Source organism: Gavia stellata, chromosome 13, assembly GCF_030936135.1.
Source record: "Gavia stellata isolate bGavSte3 chromosome 13, bGavSte3.hap2, whole genome shotgun sequence".
NCBI lineage: Eukaryota > Metazoa > Chordata > Aves > Gaviiformes > Gaviidae > Gavia > Gavia stellata.
The window spans coordinates 3826644-3843110 of record NC_082606.1 but is presented as its reverse complement, the minus strand read 5'-3'; positions in this window follow the sequence as shown (position 1 = coordinate 3843110).

The window sequence follows — 16467 nt, the reverse complement described above, 5'->3', positions numbered from 1 at the left end:
GGCCAGCTTGTACAGGGGTAGCTTAATCTGGGCACGTCCTTACCTTGAATTGAAAGTCTGTTGTATTTAATGGGGTATTAACTCAGTTTATTCTCTGGGATTTGTGCAGTAATTTTATTGCCTGCAAAAGGAACAGTCTGAAGCCAGATGAAGTGTATATATACTCTGTAACATACCTGCTGAGCTTGGCAATGATGCCTTGACATGCTTGCCTTATTGTGATGTTTATATTTTCTCATTGCATCTCTTGCATCTCTTTTTTTCTGGTAGTCCCACTTTGAGTTTGAGGGTTATCTCCCTTCTTTCAGGAAATAGATCTATATGTACTGCACCTGGTCTGTTTCCAAATCTAGTAGCCCATCTTGGACTAATGCAGCCCTTTGATTTCTGCGTGTTTTCATGGGCATAACCACAGGCAGGATTTGATCTCTACATCTTCCTCAATATATCACAACTCTTGACTTAATCTTTGTGCCTTCTCACCTTCAGTCCTGGCCTCCCCTGTGATTCACTGCTGGAGTTTGCTCTTTGGCTTGCATGGAGTCGTTCATTTGGTGCTTTCTTCGTCTTTCTGAATCTTTTTGACGTTGTATAAACTTCCTTTTCTCATATAAGTGACTGCAGAAGGAATTCCAAGATCCTCCTTAGGAAGTGACTGTTACACAGATGCAATTTTGCTTTGGTACCAACTCAATACTGAGTGTCACGTGGTATTTCATGGACAATTGCTGTCTAGGCATTCAATTTTTAGTTAAACTATGCTATAGACTACCATCTACCAACGCTTATCACGCTTTGTTTTTGTTTTTCCTATCTTGTTTTGTCCTGACGCAGTCCCATACAACAAGAAAAGAGGTGTTAAATGTTCTTGGCAGTGCGGGCAAGCATAAGAACAACAGTGGATTCTGAAGTCAGTTTTTACTAATAAGGCTCTTTGGTGGTTGAGTTCAATGATGTTGTAGCAGAACCTACAGGAAATTACAGCCCAAGATCATGATAATGTTAAAGAAATGGGTTCCTCTAATGCTGAAGCATCAGCAGAACAAAGACAGAGGGAAAATCAAAGACAAAGAACAAAAATCAACTTAAAGTTGACTGACTGTGCAGCGTGACAGACTTCTGTAAAGCCTTTTCTCAGATGCAGCTGTTCTGTGAGGAAGAATGGCATAGATCAGCATCCATGCCTTAGGACACAAAGCTGAATTGTTCAGTCCTCTTACACAGGCGGTCTTACAACTTCCTCATGATAAAGGCACAGGCAACAGTTTAATGAACATTAAAAACCATTTGGATGTTGCTGCATTGCTAGGCAGTATGTATTTAATGTGAATGAGACACACCATGTCACTTATGTTGAACTAGCCTGAATACATTATGTGGTGTTTATGCTGGTTATAGAGGACAGACAGCACTAACTTAATCAGAAACTCATCTGGAGCACACCTATGCCCTGAACTAATATGAAGTATCAGGTTTGTTTGTCTCAGTTCAGTTTGTTGTCTTGTGGTTTTGACATTTTTGATTTAGTAGTAGATACTTCACAACTACATTGACTGTTTTGTAGAGCCAAAGCTTCAGAGGAAAGTTTTGGCTGCCTTGAAATTAATGAAAATTTAGTCACTGAATTCGATAGAGCCAGGATTTAATCTGCAGTCTTCAGCAACTATATATGTGGTTATGGGTTATCAATCTGTAGGGAAGCCGAAACTGGCTCAGCAGCTTTTCCTAGACTTGTCCAGTATCTCCAATCCTGCAGTACAGCTTCACAGAGGAATCTGCATGGGGTTTCTCCTAAGAAAAATCAAAGAGGAAGTCCTGCAATGCAATACAAGACTGAAAAAGCAAACATTTCTTCAGCTAAAACAGCAATGCTCTTTCACATATAATGGGGTCAGTGTTTCTCTGCTGAGTTTCTCATATCATTGATACTTACCAGCTGGGTTCCAATTTGATGATAAAATATCAGCACTTTAAAATCCTAGAAATGAGAGAGTTTCAAATCACAAAAATGTCAGTCCTGTCACTTAAACGCTTTTGTTACTTTTCCTCACTGCTGCTACTTTTTCTTAATGATAGGAAATTTCAGTTTGACTCTGAAGTTCTGTAGCAGTAAATTCCTTGAATCCAGTATTTCACTATCCAGGGCCAATGCTTTTTCACATCACAGGAGATCTGTTGAGAGGAAGGTGTTGTCAGGGTGAGGTGAGAGGACTGAGCCTGGATCCGGATCATCTAGGTTCCATTTCCAGGGTCTGAGAGAGTCTTTCTGCGTGTGACAGATACTATTTCTGGCTCATGGTCTGGTCAACATGCTAGCGAAAAATATTTCAGTGATGAGGATGATAAAAGAACTTGTGTAGATGGAGTTCTGGGGCATGTCATTAGTTTTTCTCTGCTTCAGTTTTTTATTGTGCAAATGAAGAGAGTAAACATCATCCATTTAGACTGAGTGCTGCCTGAAAAAGGGGCTGTGTCTTAGCCTGTGTCAGCAGTGTCCAGGAAATATCACTGTGATCTGAATAGGAGTCTATAGGCATTATTCTGTTAAATCATCTACCTCTAATGATAGTTTTGGATACGTTTAAAAGAATTAGGGATTGGAAATAGTAATTTCTTGTTGGTGTTTTTATCATTATTTAAGGTAGACTTGCGATATCTCTTTTCTGTTTGAGATGTGCTGCCTAAAATAGTACAAATATTGCAGCTGAATCTTACTTTCATTATTCTTAAGCTCTGGCCTTTAAGAATGCAAGTAGAAATGCTGTCTATACAAGGAGGTGGCAAAGGTCTTGTGTAGTCTTCTGAAAACAGTCCTTTTTGTTTGCATGGCATAGTAGTCAGAAAATGCATCAGGAAGTTATAGTGGATAAAAGAGAAGGAGTGACATGAATGAGTGTGGGAGCCAGAAATAACCTTTTGACTGGGCTTGTTCACCTAGCCAGAAATTATCAATATAATGAAAATGTGATATTTTTTTTAAACCATCTTTAAGCATAAAGCTGTAGTCTGTCTGGACGTATATTTATCAAAGTACTGAATTTTGGTGTGGTTGTATTAATAAAATGAAATAATCCAGTATTAAAATCAGTATCCATACAGTCTTAGAGAATTTAACTGTATCAGTTTAGAAACTGATTTTTAGCATACTAATGAACCCTGTCTGGGTTTATTGTCTACAGAAACTGCATATTAAATAATTACCATTACAGAAGATTTGTTCTCGGGATCCTAAATTCTCCACGCTCCACAATCTGTATCTTCTTTTCACTGCTTAGTCTTTTCTGAATTTCAGTCTTGCTCCTCACTCAGGTCAGGGTGAAGTGTGTTTCCACTGCTTTTTGGAAGATGTAGAACAAATGACAGGCTGCTACGAGGGGTTTAACTGGGGAGCATGAATACAGAGTGCTGTTCCAGCTAAGGAAGGACTGCCGCTGCCAGGAAACTTGCTTTGTGATTAAGAGCTGGTCATCATGCTGGGAAGATGGAGCTGTGTACAGAAGAAAACTAGTTAGTCAAAATGACCTTTTCCCACCTTTTCTCTTCTACACAAGGGGGAAGTCACAGGTGAGAAATCTTGTTTTATTACTGTGGTGTGAAGTTGGGAGAAGAGGAGTGAACAGGATAAAACACATCAGATTTTTGGGCTTCACTGGTAGATCTAGAGCTGGCTCATTTGCTGCCCACGAGGGAAAGGTTCCCATCAGCTCCAGATCTCCCAAGAGACATTGTTTGCTGAGCTTCTGTGATGAGAAGGTTCAGAGCTAGTGTCAGTCTGGGTGGTTCGTTAGTTTAAATGTCTGGTTTTGGGAGGTATGTTCTCAAGCAAAAGCTTCTAAATATAAAATAGTATAGTGAAGTTACCATCTTATGAATATTCACTTGTTGAATTTACATTTTGTTTTTAATCTCTGAGCTTCTAGAACAGAGCCTTACACAGAGGACAGCCCTCCCATCTGTCTGAATAAACTCTACTACAGAAAGATTTTGCAAAAACAGTACCTTGTTGTTTAATATGTCCATAGTCTGTAGTTAGTATCTTTCAGAACACTTTGAAGACTCAGCCACTGTCACTTGCAAGCTCTAATAATCTAGGACTTGAGCAGAATTTTGATCTCCTGTGGACCCTTGAATGTATTGACTGAAGTGGTGGAACTGATAATACAATTTTGCCTTGAGAGACTAAGGTTATTTGGGTAGCTGTTCTTGATGAACTTGGGAGAGAGCAAACACATCAGACACATGCTTGTTGGGCATCTGGAGTAAATGCTTTGGAACTACAGGGACGACTATCTGTTAGGATGGAGGTTTATCACTAGAGCTTGCAGAGATACCTGCCTTCTCTATCTAGACGTGCTCACCATGGTTCATGACATCTTCTGAGAGCATTAGCTATTGCTGTCAGTCCTGTGCTTTCATGTACTCTGCAATCATTCAAAAAAGAATGAAATACATAAATAAGGGTATGCATTCTTCACAACCCCTCCCACAATACTCTTGGATGCTTTATTGCTTCTAGGCAGAGGGTTTTGTTGTACTGTTCTCATTTACTTTCTTTTTTCAGCTACGTATCAAGTTATTTCCTAATCTGGCTTCATATGGTGGCTAATGGAACAGAATTGGTGCAATTGCTCCAAAAAAAGGCTTTTAGCCAGTAGTTCCAATTAAAGCAACCCCTTTTTTTTTTTTCCAGAGGAGGAAAAAAACCCCAGAACCTTCAAAGAGCCCACTTTCTTTGTATCAGATGAATATATATGCAATAATTTGCCAGCCTGATGGAGACAGAAGTGGAAATATGCTTGCAGCAGTTATATTCAACCATATGTAAGTGCTGGCACTACCTGGAGCTTATTTCTCCCACAAGGTGGTATTTCTACCATGTAATCTTGCTGCTTCCTGCTGTAGGCAGTATTGGGGAGAATGTGTCGGAAAATTGTCAAAATGGCTTTCTGTCAGAAGATTCCATTTTAGTTATGCCCATGGGAAAAAATGCATAGATTTAGTTGAAAATTCATAGTTCTCAGGTTTGACCAGCTTGAATTTTAGGGGCAAGTCCATATGCCCAATTGCAGAAACACCTGCGTTTACAAATCCTACCCTCAGGTTCTCCAGGGAGATGGTTTCTTTGATCTTGCCTGCTTCTTCCATATGCTTGGTTGCTCAAGGAGAGATGGAGGAGAGGAGCTTTTCCTAGTAGAGCTCTGCTTTCAGGAATGTGTGTATGTTTGTGTTGTCACCTGTTCCCCCCCCCCCCCCCCCCCCCCCAAATTATTGAAACTAACCGGTTGAATTTCACGTGTGGTAGGTTCTCAGTGACCAAAGCCAGTGCAGCCATGAAAACAGTGGGAAGGGATTTAGGCTGTAGTTAAGGAGCTGTACTGCCATGATGTGACATGAACTGCTCGTTGTACTGGCTGGGGCTAATCTGGTGGTGGTGGTGGTGGTGGAATTATCTTATCTCTAAATCTCATATCCCTTCCAAATCTGCCTGTAATGTCAGACTGAGAAATCAGTGCTTAGGAGAACAAAGAGTCATCACAAATGCAGCTTCCACTCAAAGTGCCAGGAGCATTTTTTTTAAACTTCATTCTGTATTAGTGAATCTACTTAAAAAGCTTTATCAAGGTAACTCCTTGCCTGACCCCCAGCCATCCCCAGGAGGAGAGGGCGATGGAATGAATGAATTACAGCTAATACTTAATAGCCTCAAGATTTGGTGAAAAGACATGGTGGATAAGGGTGCAAGAGGCTCTCTACATGAGAATCTCTGATTTTCTTCCCTCTATAACTGTCCCTGTGCTTCAAAACAGCTCTTCATAGTTCCGTTCCCTTCCTGTCCTGCAGACCAAACAGTCTCTTACTCGCCGCTCGGACCATTTAGTCTCTCTATTCATGGGGAGCCATTCCCTATCACTCCCTACAGAGCCTCATAGGTTATATCCCTGAAAATCCTTCCTGTCCAACATTCCCTGGTTTAGAAAAAGAAATAAATAATCCTTTCTCTCTCTCTCTCTCTCCCTTTCTTCCTGGTCCCTTGCACCTGAGCTGTCTATATCTGTGAAGCTCCAAAGCCTGCAAGTGATGCTGTTTGCCTCTGAGTCAGAGAGGCTTTTAAATCTGAGTATAAAATGAGACTCCTACAGCAGTAAACAGAGTGATCATATACCTCCTTTGAAGTTACCATTTAAATAACCTCCAGGGCTTTACAAATGCAGGAAGCGAGCAAGAGGAAATAATTCCCTCCTTCTCCCCCCTCCTGCTCCCCTCTCCAAAGCAGGGAAAATGAAAATGAATTCCCTGGCACAGAAGGGACACTGGTTTTCAGGCTATTGCAGAAGAGATGAATGGTTCTCACTTGCAGCTTAGTTAATGAGTCAGCACATATTCATTCATGGACACAATTTATTAACCCATAAACACTGCAGATGATGGTGTTATCACTGTGATAAAGTAATTTTAATTTGCTGTATAATTTATAAGGTAGCTGCTGCATCAGAGGGAAGCCTGTGTCTGCTCGTGTGTCCAGGTCCTGGCTTGGTGCTAGAGAGGGAAGAGAGGATCAGGGAAATAAACAGGAGGGGTCCTAGCAGGACTACGGGAGCTGACCTGGTTGCAGACCATTTTTTGCTGGTTCCCCACCCCTGTGGGTTGTTCCTGGTGCTGCTAATTCATGAAAAAGTGGATATGTGTTTTCAGGCCTCCAGCTCTACATCTGAATTAATGCTTGGATTTTTCCTGAAGGCAGACAGACACATAGCAAGGGCACAAGTGAGTGTGCATGACATCTAACAGCACTGGAGGGGTGTTCAGTGATGTGCTGGAAAGGAGGCCATCCTGTGCTGAATGGGATACTGTAATGCTGGATGGCAGCATTATATACTCTTGAGATTATAGTAGGGTCTTCTCTGTGGGCTGATAGCATAACACTACCAAATACGAGCGTAGTGTAGCCCTCTGAGACCTTTGTAGTTAGTGTGTGCTGCAGTGATATAATGGGACAGCTTTCTAGTGAGACAGCAGGCTTACCCAGTACTGGAATGATTGGGTACTGAGGAACCTGAGGAAGTAACACTCTTACTTGCCTGGATATTACTTGTTTGCCAGGTAGTTTAACTAGTCAATACCTAAATAGTTCACTCCTTTGTTAAGTGATTTATTAAATAGTAAGATTTATTCAAATAATTAAACTGACTTTATTAGTGCAGCATATTAACTGGAGAATCCCCTAAAGACATCTTGGTGTAAGTCTGAAGCTTACCGAGCTGCCTGAGGTCAGTTTCTCCTGGGATCAAAGATGCAGTGCTTGCAGATTCCTGTGTTTTCAGAATGCTCAATCAAGTGTTTGGGGCTTATCTTTCATAAGGAGAAATACGTGCTTGTCTGAACATGTTACTAGCCAGTCCTTGGCTTGACTGAAAAAGTGGAGAGTTTCCAAGGCAATTATACCTGCACTAATCATAATTTGCTCGTTAATCTAGGAGTATCTGTCTCTATGTCTGTGTTTATGTTAAGTTGCTGAACAATTTGATTAGGTGCTTTGAATAAACTGTGTAATTATGCCATAGATATTCCTGATGCATACATTATTTTCATTATCTAAGTTATCACTGTCCATTGTTGTAGCGCAATAACGCTTAGAGGCTGCTACTAGAACTGGAGCTCTGTTGTGCTAGATATTGTACAGACATATAGTAAGCTGCAATTCCTGTCCTGGAGAGGTTACAGCTTTACTGTACTGTTGTACAACGGCCCATTATAGCACCCTTATAAACATTAGTCCCCAAAATAGTTTCATGGGTTTCATAGTGGAAGTGGCCTAGCAGAACTTTTAACCCCTGAAGGCAGTTGTGTTCCTGAATTCACCTTTGTCCATATTCTTCCAGCATTACTGGTGCTGAGGTTTGTTAGAATGTTAGGAAGCGATAGTTTCAAGTGTGCTTGGAACTAGCCACTTCTGCTTTCTCAGTGAGTCTTCCTGAGGGTGGAAGATTAGAGCCAGGCCATCCTCTTTCATACCCGCAGCATGGGTTTCTGTTTTGTCAAATGCATTTTATTGCAAGCTGAATTCTTTCCCAGCTTTTTTGTACTCTGCCAGATTCCCTTGACCTTGCGCCAATCAATGATGAATTGTACAAGTCCCCATCGAAAACACTGCAGAAGCCAGAGGAATGCCAGCCTTACTGTGTAGTACATTGAGTCGAAATATTTTAAGCTTAAGACTGATGGGTATGATTCTTCTATTTCAATCTGCTCCTTCAGATTAAAAAGCTGCTAAAAGCTTCGGCTTGTCTTGATGCATCTGCTGCTTCATGACCAATGAATGGCATGTCCAGGACTGGAGGCTGTGGGTAGGAGGATGATATTTTGTGATAAATGTATCTGATGGTGTTTTATGTTCAGAAAGTTTTTTAAAAGCCTTCTACAGCAAATGATCAATCTGTTAGAGTGCTGAAATAGCACCTAGCACTCCTTTGACTTTGAGGAACAAGTTAAGTCTAAAAAGACCATAGACCTCTAACATATGCAAAGTCACTTTTTGCTTATGCCTCTTTCTTGCCTTCCCCTCTGCTGTGCTGTAACTGTGTTAGATTGGCTATAACTGCAGAATATCATTCTGTAATATGTTATGTATCAGATCTCTTATTAATTCTGTAGCACTTTTTACAGTTTCGTGGTTATATGATTAAATCTGCAAAGTATTTGTATGAAAAACTATAAAATAACAGATTATTGTTATTTTTCACTTGCCTTGCATTCAGTTTTCAGTGTCAAAGGTTCAATGAGCCAGCTTCTGTGGTGATAGGAATCAATGGTGTTAGGGTTGATTGATTTGAATTTAATGGTATGAGAATATGAGGATTTCCTGAGTAAACTGGAAGGCTGGAAACATGCTCAAAGACATAGCTGGTACAGTCAGTCTGTAAAACCCTTGAAATTATGAAAAGGCCATAAATAGCAGGCTTCTTCCTGTCAGACTACTGTGATCTGTCACAGCAGCAGTGGTAGAAGGAAGAGAGATGCGGAGGCTACAAAAGGCAACTCATATTTCTGGAAGAGGCTGGTGGGATTTAGAATTGGTTTTAGCTCACATGAAATTTTGGGACTGAGGCCAAGCACTGTTTCCAGAATTTGAGGTTGACCCATGGCTAGGATTAAGGGCTTGAATTTGATTTAGTTTAAATCTGAGGGTGAACTTAGTTGACATCTGCTGGTTGGGATTCTAGGAAATCAAAGGAAGCTTCATTGACGTGAAATTCAGTTTTCAAATACTGGTGAGAAATCAAATACATTTGAGCCATGTTCCAACCACAATACGAGAACCCAAACTGGTGACCTTTAGGTCTGACCTGAACACCCTCATTTCTCCTGTATTTTGGAACCTAGGGGGCACAGAGAGGAGAAAAATATGTCTGCTAAATAGAAATTCAATTGGTTTAATATACAGACTATTTTGCTGCAGTCTAACTGGAGCCTCTTATTAAGAATCTGATGGCGCTTCTAAACAGGGAGAGCTGCTCCCTTGGTGGGGGCAATCTCCAATCATACGCCAACATTGCTTTTGACATATTTATGACTCCAATAAAATCTCCCATCTGGTATATTTTAAAATAAAATTGAAAATTTATCACTTTCCTTTAGTTGGTTTGTCGTTCTCCCTGAGAGAAGATAGCCAGGCTGAGATTATTGCATCGGCCGCCTGTCAGCTGAGGTTAGGCTGAGGTGTGATTTAAATTTCAATACTTTCCACATTACAGCTGTCTGGGGTGGGGAAATTACAAGGAGAAAAGCAAAGAGTCTGTTACTTCTATTAATTAGTCTCTCCTGATTTGTTTTGTGTTTCTTTTGGTTAGCTCTACTCACCACATAGGGCACCTGGGGGAAAAAAAAGATATTCCCCATTTTTCTGGAGTTCCACAACCTTTGCTTGGTGAGAGGCACCTGGGGGGGGATGAAGCAGAACCTTAGTGTGTCTTCCCCTTCGTTCTACCATTAGGCTGGGCTGTGATAGCAGGAAGAGATCCTTCTCTGTGTAAGAGTATAAACTATGCAAGTTTATAGCGTTTATAGAGCCTGTCTTAGAGACTGTCATTTTTGGCAGAGCAGAGCTAAGGGAGCAGGGTTGATTCTGATTTGCCTGACGAAGGACCAAGGGAGAGATGTGGGTGTCGTTACGTGTCACTTAACTTGGACAGTTGTATCAAAGCAAATCTAGATTCAGCGCAAATGAGAGAAATGGGCATTTCTGGAAGCAGGAGCAAACACGCTGTGGATGTGCCTGGCAGTTTCTAAGCCTTTAAGATGAGTTTAGGTCAGGCACTCTTAAACAGCCTGCAATAGGTGAAATGAATCACCTGCCACAGGATTTCTTTGTGTGTCCATTGCTGAAGTGGGTTTGCAACTTGAAACAGCTGAAGCTGAGTCTAGTGGTCTAGCTGCAGGCCAGAATCTGGCCCCCAGTGGATCACTGGGATTTCACATTTAGCCTGTAGTGTACAGAAACTGCGCCATAGGGGTGATGTGAATAAGGTGCTTCCTCGCAAAATTGTATGCAAACCTTTCTGAAGTGGAAGACTGTCTCTAGGCCTTATGGGGCCCAGGCATGCAGCAGTGTATTCTGCCTCATGCTTTTGATTAATACTGGAGTCATGCCTGGCTGGTTCGTCTGGCATTGCCCACTGATGCGTTTGATTAAGTGCATTTGTTCCTGTTTAGATACTTGATCATCTGACTGTAAAATTATCAGAGGTCTTATCTGGGCAATATAGGAGAGTAAAATGCCTTTGTTCTCCACCTCCTGCAATTGCTTTATTGCTCAGATTGTGACTCGAGCTACAGTGGAACTTGTGACTGATGCCCTCCACTGTAGCTGTACAGGTAGTAAGGTGGGAGGGCACAGTAGTGATTAAGACGCCCCTGTGAGGGTTGCAGTAGTTGACCCCCCATGAGCTGGAATCCTGGGTCCCCTAGTCAGGGGGAAAGAATGGGAGAACTGCAAATGAATCTCCAGATGGTCTCTTGGCTGGTGCAGCAGCATGGCAGTCCTGAAACAGTAGCTTATATAGTTATAGGCTAGCTCTATGGAATTACATCCAGCAATGCAGGTGCTTACTCTAGAAGAAGATAAAATCTTATGCGTGCTTTATGAACTATAGGTATTGAACCTGTGTCGGGCCAGCTGGGACCTCAGATGCGCTGTTCTATGTGCTGTGGTGTGCTCTGAACTACAGGGCAAAATGCAACCCCCAGTGCATTAGGCTTGTTAAGTGCAGCCTTCGTTTAAGCCATATGAATTATTTTGTATAGAGCTCATATAAAACTTTTATGCATGAGTCGTGTATTCGGCTATTTGTGTAGTGTGTTTCTCATTTCTAAAGTGTGCATTTTGGGCTCCTTATGTGCAATGGACTTTTGTTCTTTGGATATATATTTGTGCAGGTGAATGTAGTATGGTTAAGGATCTGTCTGTGTGCATTTGAGCACAACATTAGTGTACGGGTAAGTCTTTTGGGAATACTGTGTTTGTTTATGGCATTGTGCTTTCACCAGTGTATATTTTGTACACATACAGTGCATATGTGTGTGTCATTTCATGTAATTGTTCTGTTTTCCTATTTTCTGGACTGAATAATTAAGGGTGTTTTTTGAGTGCATCAGACATATTATTTCCTTTCACAGCAATTGTACATTTGCTAATGTCAAATTTATTCGAAATGGATGTATAGGTGCAGTTCTTGATTTGGTAGACCTAAATCTTTGTTACATTGAATGAACGGATATTTTGTTTGCGTGCTCAATGTATATATACACTCCCTCAGTACCTGTGCTTTTGTTGTCTATAGAAATGAGAGGTGCTTTGCACTGAAAATAACCTGTGCCTTCCTTGCATGCTGTAAATGTGTGTTTGTGAAGGTGGGGGTTATAGCATGTGTGTGCTCAGTGTGTAGTAAAAGTCTGTTTTATGTCTAAAAATCAGTGTGCTCAGTTTTATATTTGAGCAGTGTAAGCACATATTTTCCTGCATTTGCTGGCAGAGCTACAGAAGTGTTGAGTCTTCATATTGTTAAAATAACAGAAGAGTTGTCCACATATTTTCTAATTTTTTAAAACGTCCTCCAGCTTCCATGGTTTAAATTTCTAAGTGTCTGTCCAAGTGATATATGTCAAAACATCAGGAAGGATATTTAAGCAGTTATGTCAGTGGAATGGAGCAAAGTCATGAGTTAATGCTTTTCTGATGCTATATAAAAGGGAAAATGGTGAAGAAGAGCCAGAAGTAAAAGACAAAATGAACAAGATCAACCAAGGTAAAGTCAGGAGGTTTGTTCTTAAATTGGAGACATCTACAGCAAAAGAATTCACATGACTGTATTTCTATTTTATGCCATCCTATGATCATACCATCCTGTCCCAGATCTCTCACCCTCTAGGGTCAGTCCCCAGGAACCAGGAAGGATGGTGTAGCCCTCCTAACCTTGTTGCTTCCTCTTGGCTGTCCTGTCAGGTGCCTTGAGAGTGAGTCAAGGCCTTCATTATACTACTGTTTCTTTTCAATGACATTTTAAAAGACCTGACACAGAATAGGAATGATTGATGCGCCTGCTGCTTTTTTCTGTAATTATCCAGTTTCCTTGTTGGGACCGAAATTATTGCCCTGCAAGAGTGCAGCGTCCCTATTACCACGTAAGAGGTAGCCAAACACAAACCTGCCTGGCTGCAGCTGGCACCATTCCACATATTCAGACATAAAAATGATTTTCCTTGGCTGCTGGGCTGTACCATGGAGTATGTAACCCAGACTAGAGTGGTGGAGCTGGAGGGAAGGGGGTATGTGGCTGGAGAGGCAGTGCACTTCGAGGCTGGGAAAAGGAGAGAGAAGGAGCACAGTGAAAGGAAACAGGCAGAGGATGAGGATGGCAGGAGGCAAGCAATGCCAAAGGATGGGACAATGCCTTGAAGACAAGGATAGGAGAGGCACAGCATGGCTTTGGGAACAGGGAACTGTGAAGGACTTGGGAGGGCCGGTGCACTTGAGGGCTCTGAGATGGCTGGAGCAGAGTGTCAGACCAGGCTTGGGGAGGTCTCCAACCCGCAGGGTCAGCGCACCAGTCTGAGCAACAGCGAAGCTCCATGCACAATCAAGGGGAGGTGGTGGTGTGCTAGTAGATTTCTAGGAGATGGTTGCAAGTGTCTTACCTTCTTTTTTTCTGCGTGTCTCTCTTTTAATGGTAACAGTAGTACACTGAAACAAGGGAACATGGTCCCTGAACTGTAATTAGTTCTCAAACACCCTTTGCTATGGATTGCCCAACTGAACGCCTTGCCTGTAGCCTGCGGTAGGAATAGCAGAACACAGCCAGGAGGACAAATGAACAAATATGGGAAAAATGAAGAATGGGTTGAAGTCAGAGGAATAAAATGATGGTTGAGGAAAAGTCTCACTCGATTATGGAGTGCCTTCTGCAGTGTTTGCTCTTTAGAAGGTGTTCAAGGAGTGTCTGCAGCCATTGCCAAGGGAAACTAGATCTGGAGATGTGAGGAAACACAAAAACTGGGAACAGTTGAAGCTTTCTCAGCCTTTTAGCAAAAGGCAGGAGTGTGCCAGGGATGGTGTGAGACACCAGAGGGAGCTGACAGGGATTCCTGTAGGTATTTGTTGCCCAGCTGCTATTTTGTCATCAAATCCTGAAGAGTCAACAAATAACTAGCCCTGATGCTGAAGGACTGTTCCTCTGCAGTCTGAGTTCCTTTTTTCCAGCTGGACTGTAAATTCACCTCCAGGATGGATGCTGGAGTGTTAGTGGATGTGCAGGGTGAGAGAAGGAGGGAAAGAACGGGAGGATTAGGCTGAAGGATCAATGCAGTAAATGACTTCCACTCTCAGAGAGCTTGCAAGCTCTCTGTAATAAGGAAGGAGGCAAAAAGGGATCCTGCATAGCCTCTGGGGTGTGTGGATAAACCCTATCTCAGCCTATGGGGTTTTCATGGAGCTCAGCTCGCACCCTAGCTGCCTGGCCCTTGCCTCCCGCTTCCCTTGGCAACACATGCTGCCTCTCCCCTGCCCCCTCTCCCTCCAATTCCTTGTGACGGGCTTACAAATCCCGGGACCCCTGATGCTGGAATGGCATTTTGGCCTAGCTGGAATTGTTTATAAGCACAGAGCTTTGATGCTGTCTCCAAAGCCTCTGGAGAGCTGAGAAGGGCTATTTTTCATGTGATGCTTTTGGAGAATGCTATGGGAAAAGGTCAAGGGACAGAGTGGGAACGAGTAGGTCACATACTCATTGGTTTAGGGCACCACGACAACATTGGTTCTTTAAGATCTCAGAGCCTGCTTTGTAAAAATAAGCACCTCTCACTGAGCTGCCTGGGAAAGAACAGGGGCACGCCTCCTGCAAGCGGATGTTCGCTGTGTTCCTCTGGGTTTGTTCTCTTGCCTTGGCAATCGCTGCGTCTCAGCGTCCCTGTGAACCGAACAGATCCCTCAAACAGCGTGCAGCATTTTAAAAAGCCTCTTTGCTTACCACTTTGACCTTTGTAATACAAGGAGAAATTCTGTAAAAGCAGGGGCGAGCCTTCTGCACCTAACACAGATGGCTATCGTTTAGTGGGGTCCGGGAGCAGTGCGGCAGGATTCCTTAGTCCATCCCTATGTCATCACGCTGGGTCTGTGGGCAAAAAGACCTCAGGCTGAACAGCTGTTTGGCCTTTGTTTTTGCATGTTGTCTTTGCTCATTTAAATTGGGGTGAGGAGGAGAAGTCTAACAAGGATTGTCCTTTTTCCATTCTTCCTCCCTGATGCACACATCCTACAGCTATCAGCCGGAGTGTGGGGAGTGTGTGAAGGAACAGGAAGCAGAAGGGTGAGGTGGCAAGTCATTTACATTGGAAATATAAGCTGAATGTGCGTTTCCCTTCTCTGCTGCCATCAATCACTCAGATTTCCTGTACGCTATGGAATAGAGGAGTGGAGTTTGCTTGCTTCCCACTTCCCCTGGGAATAGAAACACTTATTTGTTTCACTGCCTAGAAATGCTGATCGCTCAAAACATTTATTGTTTCAGAGACACATACAGTTCTGAAACTGAACTTTTCAGCTTCCTCTTATCTGGTCTTCAGAAATGTCTTCAGATGTCCTGCAGACCTGGAGAATTACTCTGCTGGTGCTCTAGCTCTGTTAGAGATGTACTACTGCAGCAGCACCTTTACAGAAAAGCCCATGGCCAGCTGAGCAGATGCTTTACTGCAGAGCACCGGCAAATACCCTCTGTTCCCCATAGAACCAGTTGCTTTAACTTGTTCATGTGATCTGGCACATGATCCAGTGAGGTGAGGTTATCGGAGGCCCAAGTCGTGCTTGTCATTGGAAACCTTTTAGGGTCTATTTTATGAGGCTAGCAAATCTCTTGAGAGAAAATTATAGTGGGGAATTACATAGACTAGACAGATCAGCATGTGTTCACTGTTTAGCTCTGTTGGGAAGGATGGGGACAGTAGTAGAAACAGAGTGTGGGACTAGGAAAGGAATAGAAAAAGAAGAAAAACAGGAAGAGAAGGAAAGAGTAGGACAAAGAGGAAGGTGAATGAAAAGTCTGTCTCTTTCTATAGCAAACAGCAGAAATGAAGTAAGTATGGAAGAATTCAGATAGCCTTGCCTATTGAAGAGGCGCAATAGAAAAAGCTCAGCTGTGTATTAGTTCAGCTTATGATAATGCTAAGGCCTGGCATACTTCTGCGGTTTTTAGATGGTATCTGGTCTGTGATTAAGAAATGTCATCTTCTCATTTAACAATCTCTCATTAGCCAAATTCTTGTCCTGCAGAGGAGGTGCTGACAATTCCTACATGGGGGCACTTGGGCTGTGGACAGTTTGGGGCTCATGGATAACCAAAGGGATGGGGCACTATAAAACTCTTGCGTGACTTCAGCAGCCCTTGTTTGGTTAGGGCATGCTGTCTCTGAAGCTTCTGTGATATGGCTGGGACTGGGTCGTTGATAGTATTCAATTCAGTTGCTGTAATAAAGAGGCTGATGAGGCACCATGTCCTTGGAGCACGGTCGTGGCCGGGAAACTTCTCCTGGCTGTGGGGGACTGGAGCCCTGTTCCCTGGAGGTGTGAGCTCAGCAGCTTTTATGAGCTCTGCCATTGTGGGTCTGGGCAGTAACTCACAGGGGAGACCTGTCAGGAAAACCCAAGGGCTGGAAGGAAATGCTGCTGATGACTCAATAGGCAGAGCTCTTCCCTCTGTTGATGTTGGAGCTGAGCCACGCAGACACATCCCTCCATAATTACCTACTAGTTACTTATAGTTCGTGTTTTGTAACCACTGGCATTCTCATTTGTTGTCCACATATCCAGACATGCGAGTCTAGAATCCATACCATGAAATCTGTTATTGCACTGATGCTTGTGGCCTCCGAGAAGCAAGGATGCGTTTGCCTCTAGAATAAGGCATGTTTGGTCCATGTGTA